The 5,965-nt window shown below is 41.1% G+C and overlaps 1 pseudogene; it reads left to right on the top strand.

Annotated features, from left to right (window-relative positions):
• Positions 1 to 435: 435 nt before the first annotated feature.
• Positions 436 to 4,931, top strand: LOC104452266 (annotated as a pseudogene).
• Positions 4,932 to 5,965: the final 1,034 nt, after the last annotated feature.

Raw genomic sequence — 5,965 nt, 5'->3', positions numbered from 1 at the left:
ACTGTTCTTAGATCCATTAACACGTGCACATATCCAGAATATTGTACTCTGTTTATCCTAATGAACCAAGCTAGTGATTTGAGTTTTCTCTTATTGGCATTTTGTCTGACCAGATTCGAAACAAGAAAGGTCCTCCTTAATTTAAGATATCTGTGTGTGTGTGTGTGTGTGTGAGAGAGAGAGAGAGAGAGAGAGAGATTAGATGGGAGTCTCATCTTTGTTTTCTCCCCTATTATTAGCCACATTAACGTCTGGTACCAATTCTTCACTGATATGGAAGGAACAAAAGAACTACTGGATTTTTTTCACTTGCACAAGAGAGAACCACCAGATTATTGTTCAGAAGCTTTGATCAAGCACATTTCCACAGTTATCGTTATCCATAACCAAAAGGCAAAAGGAAAGAAGCATTGAGCTCGTCACAGAGAAGAAAGAATGTGGGTTGGAAAGAGTCATGGGGAGAACAAAACCAGCACCAGGAACGGATTAGTCGCAATTGCTGTCGACAAGGACAAAGGCAGCCAATGTGCCATCCGGTGGGCCGGTGATAATCTCCTCTCCAGGGGCCAAACTGTCATCCTCATTCATGTTCACAACGACTCTTCACGTATGTATACCATTTTCATTCGCATCTATCTCTTCTCATACATAGAAATCGAGATTGCATTTCAGTCTCAAACACGCTTTGCATCCTCAGTTTCCAGCCCATCGCAGATACATCGTAAACTTGTCATCACGTTTCATCATATCCAGAAAGAAAAACTAGAGGAAATTGACCGAGCAAAGCAAACTATTACAGGAAATGCTAGCAATGTGATGTTATGTATCACCCTGCACAGCATAATCCATTACCAGACATCGGGAGCTCCTGCAGATTCCAAAAAGCATGTGACTGACTATTTCTCTTTTTGATTGGTTGCAGTTGCACACAAACATCGCCGCCGCCGCCGCCGCCAGCAACATCATCATCACCATCACCATTCCACTTCTGACATTGCTCATGGAATTTCATCCCCCCGACAGAAGCAGGACCTCGACAAGCCAACCATGGACCTGTTTCTCACCTTCCATTGTTATTGCACTCAAAAAGATGTAAGTCAAAAAGCTGAAAATCCTTTCAGTATCAATATTTCAGATCGTGTTAACAAGTGCCCCCGAAGCACTTCCTATGCTTGCCTGACAAGGAAAGTTTCAAATTTGAAGGCACCAGTTACGCACATTACCTGAAAAAGTTAGTTATTTGGAAATTGAAATTTTCCTTAATTAGATGTTCAACAAGTACTTTGTTTGTGGACAATCTCTAACAGAATCCTTATGTTTGTACTTCATCTTTCTTATAGTGTTGTTTCGCTCCTTCAATGTATATCTAGAATTCGGTGCATATCATCCTTAATATAAATGCTACAAACACTAGAGTTTGCGTAGATCTACTTAAGTTGGTGGTTTTTCTTCAACAGATTAAAGTCTTCGCATATCCCAAGCAATGTCTCAAATGGGGTACCGGATTTCTGCACCGTTTATGTCATCTCCAAGGGAAAGGTCTCTTCTGTGCGGAAAGCTTCTCGTCCAGTCCCTCATGCCTCCCCTCTTCTTGACCAAATACAGAACCTCAGAGAAAACAGCCGGTTCTGAAAGATACTTGCAGAACAGTTTAAGAGGTTCATTTCTCTCCCCGATCACTTCAGATATGCTTCAGCATTACAAGAATATTAAATTGTTGGAGTGTTCCAATGGCTGCAGAAAGATCCTTGCCTAGACCTCTCAGCAGGAAATATGAGTCTATCAAGTAAGTTTCAAAAATATTAAATCTTTATTCACCGCCAGCGAAAAAGGTGGAAACCCTCCAAGGAATATGGGGTTGCAAACAATATATCCTAAGCAAGTGCAGTTCAAAAGGAAAAAAGAATGATCATATAGAAGCGTGATATATATTCTTGACTATTTTGGATGCGCATCAATTTAATTAGAGGTAGTAATGATGAGAGGGGAGAGGCAGAGAAGTGGTTGAACATTGTCACTACAGTTTACAGCTTCAGTTTCTTCAAATGTGCACTCACTGGGCCTGTGATAATAAAACAGGTCAATATGGGATAGAGGAAGGTCACCTGGATATGTAGCGGGGATAATGTCAGACCCGGATTCTGACATATCATTTGTCAGCTAGGGAAGGCCAAGCACAGAACACACATCCTCTGTGTTCTATGACCATAGTGACTCCTTCCACCCTCCAAGGCTTTCCACCAGTCCTGATAGTTCATCCATTCATTCAAAGCACAAGTTCGCCAACCCCAATTCTCTGCATGGATTTTCATCAGCCTCATATGACAGTGGACACACATCAAATTCATCACATCACAAGGTGATCTTTTCTCAATCTCAGACTTACAAGTATCTGCCACAATACATGGTAATTAATTACTTTTCCATGACAAGTTGCAAGAAAATTTATCTAATACGACTAAGTAAAGAAATGCCCACCTACCCTGAGATGGTTTTAAGAGCTATCAGCATGATGAGTTCATATTCTTCTTTCGCATATATTATTCCAAGAAGTTTAAACCGTAGGAAATTGAGGTGTCATATATTGGTTCCTGCATATCTCAAACAAGTTTCTGATGTAATAGGTGATTCTTTTTGCACTCTTCAGTTGCAAAAACAGTCATAACTGTTAATTAGGCCGAACAAGAATCATCTTCTATTGCAAATGAGGAAGTGCCTTATATTATAGTGCCATTCACAATGTAGTGTAGGTGTTCAGCATGCAATTGTTAATAGTATAAAACAAGGCAAGAGAACTGGATGACCAAATCTCAAATTGCATTCATACAAGGTAAACAAAAGGCGAGTGTTAATTGCACATAGCCGAGTAAAAGATGATTACAAAGATGTCTGTACTCCACAGGTATATATATTCTGTCACGGTTTAATAGTCTCTTAAAAAACCTAGATCCATCAAAGTAATAGTCATGTTTCCAAGAAAGATAATCATTGTAGTACAAGTGAAATTCTTATGTGATGACTTCTGACCTTTCTTTCCATATTAAAATAATGCAGGATGAAGTCGAAGCTGAAATGAGGAGGCTGAAGTTAGAACTGAAGCAAACAATGGAACTGTATAGTACAGCATGCAAAGAAGCACTCGCAGCAAAACAGAAGGTACTGAGAAGAGAAGTACTTATTTCATGTGAAAATAGGGTACTTGCTTAAACCAAACTGACTTCAGGAAATGGAGATGCATTGCTGGAGACTAGAAGAAGAGCAACGTCTTGAAGAGGCACGATTTGCTCAGGAAGCTGCATTATCAATTGTAGAAAAGGAGAGGGCTAAGTGCAAAGCAGCCATTGATGCAACCGACGCAGCACAGAAGCTAGCAGAATTAGAAGCACTGAGGAGGGCCAATGTGGAAATGAAAGTCCTCAAAAGTGCAGAGGAGATGAAGAAGGTCTTGGATTCATTAAATCACAGTGATGCAAGATGCAGGATGTACACTATCAAAGAGATTGAAGCTGCAACAAATTCATTTGATGAGTCCTACAAGATTGGGGAGGGAGGTTATGGGCCAGTCTTCAAGTGTTACCTTGATCATACGCCAGTCGCAGTCAAAGTCTTACGTCCAGATGCAGCTCATGGAAAATCACAGTTTCAGCAAGAGGTGAGAGAGAAGAATTGAAACCTTTTTTGAAGCCTTGCACATTTCTTGCTTTGTAACTCACAAATGTCACTGTTTGTCGTCAATTGAGGAACTGAGAACGTCATGGAAATGCCACCAAGTAAATGGCAGTATACAGCTCGCTCCAAAGAGTGGGGGAAGTTTAGGAGAGATGGGGAAAGTCAGCAGCTGACGGTCGAAGCAAATGTTGGACATCTACCTTCTGTCTAATTACAGCTAAAACATGATCGAGATACTTCAAAAATTCATTAAATGCATATCTTCTAGGAAATGAATACCGCCAATGAGGCTATTATAGTCCCTGGTGATAAAGAAAAGGTTATGCAATTCAGGATTCTTCCCATTCTTTCACTAGTGAGGCACAAGAGATTTTTTTTTTCTTTTTTCACAATAATTTTCAAAAAGAGGAAGCAGAATTGCAGTGAATTTAATCACATTATCATATTTAATCTGTCCATTGACCATGATGATGCAGGTGGAAGTACTTAGCCGCATAAGGCATCCCAACATGGTTCTCCTCTTAGGAGCCTGCCCTGAGCACGGGTGTCTAGTGTACGAGTTTATGGCCAATGGAAGCTTAGATGACCGTCTTTTCAGGTGAGGCAAATCCCCCATTCTTTCTTGGCAACTTTGATTCCGAATTGCTGCAGAGGTAGCCACAGGCTTTATGTTTCTCCATCAGACAAAACCTGAGCCTCTAGTCCATCGAGACCTTAAACCAGGCAACATCTTGCTCGGTGACAACTACGTCAGCAAGATCAGTGATGTTGGATTGGCAAGGCTTGTTCCTCCTTCCGTTGCTGAAAACGTGACTCAGTACCGAATGACATCGACTGCAGGAACCTTCTGCTATATTGATCCCGAATATCAACAAACTGGAATGCTTGCCGTAAAATCTGATGTATATTCTCTCGGAATCGTCCTTCTACAATTAATCACGGGGAAACCACCAATGGGTGTCACTCATAACGTCAGCACATCTATAGAGAACGGGAACTTTTTGGATATGTTAGACCCTGATGTGCCTAATTGGCCTGTTGAGGAGGCCTTCTGCCTCGCACAGCTAGCTCTGCAGTGTGCAGAGTTAAGACGAAAGGATCGGCCTGATCTTGGCAAGGTGGTTTTGCCAGAGCTTAACAGATTGAGAGATTTTGCTGAGGAGAACATAGAAAATGGCTCATTATCAGTTGGCGCCAGAACCCCGTCTCCTCATCACTCTTACATTTCCAATGCCCAGGTAAAAACAAATTCTCTTTACTAAAATCTGGAAACTGGCTCAAAACATCCGCCTCCCACTAAGATCTTTGCTTAAAGCACACTTCTAACATAATAAGAAGGCTTGACTTGTTTCCAAAATGTCGTGGCAGGAGGTGACAAAGGATCCTTTGCTCGTGCATTCAGGAAGCTCAAGGAGCCACTCCAACACTCTCTGCATAAACAGCTAGTTCAGTCAGAGTACAACTTTGCGATTAGCATCTTCATCATATACACCGTTTTAACTTTTCTCAATTCTGCATTGCCCCATGTCAGGAAGATGCTAATCAATTGATAAATGGAAGACGGTGATTATTCCCAGCAGGTTTGGAACTTTCTTATAACATTTTCCCCTACATTTTATATGAATGCAATTTCCTGTACTGGAGAACATAGGACGAAATTGATCACTTGATGCCTAATCAAGCACCCAGAAGCGTTACGTTACAACGAAACATATCCTATCTTCTAAACTTGAACTTTGCTCTCCAATTTACTTAATTACGCTCTGCTTGCAGGATATCGATGATTTTTCATTCAGCCTATGTCGCATTGTACTGTTTGCCGGGGAGTGGATACTTGTGGGCTTCCCAGAGTGTCGCAGGCAGGTTCATCCATCATGAAGGGCCCTTTGATGAAACAGAGTACATAGCCTTGTGTATACTGTCACTGTGTATGTTTGATGAACAGAAGGACCTGCCTTGTATCCATTGTATTTAAAGTTCACGAAAGAAACCAAAACATGCTTGTGGTCAACTTGGCTTATTTTAAGGAGCTTTAGGGCAGACCAGAGCAGCAGAAACGTCATGTAACTATCTTGTTTCTGTTAAAAGTTTACTGAAAGTTTGCTGATGCTTTTGAAAAGGGAAGAGATTGGATGCTGATGAAGATGATGCAGATGCATCATCGTATGTTAAATGATTTGACTTTCCTGAAAAGCCCGCGCTATGCAAAAAAAAAAAACAGTTGGTTAGTTCAACGACCACAAGGTCCACAGAAGCGCTCGACATGAAAATCCCTTTTACTTGTAAGATCATATTA

The sequence above is a fragment of the Eucalyptus grandis genome, chromosome 6, assembly GCF_016545825.1.
Source record: "Eucalyptus grandis isolate ANBG69807.140 chromosome 6, ASM1654582v1, whole genome shotgun sequence".
Taxonomy (NCBI): Eukaryota; Viridiplantae; Streptophyta; class Magnoliopsida; order Myrtales; family Myrtaceae; genus Eucalyptus; species Eucalyptus grandis.
Note: the sequence above shows the minus strand (reverse complement) of the source record. Positions and strands in the feature narration are given on the sequence as shown.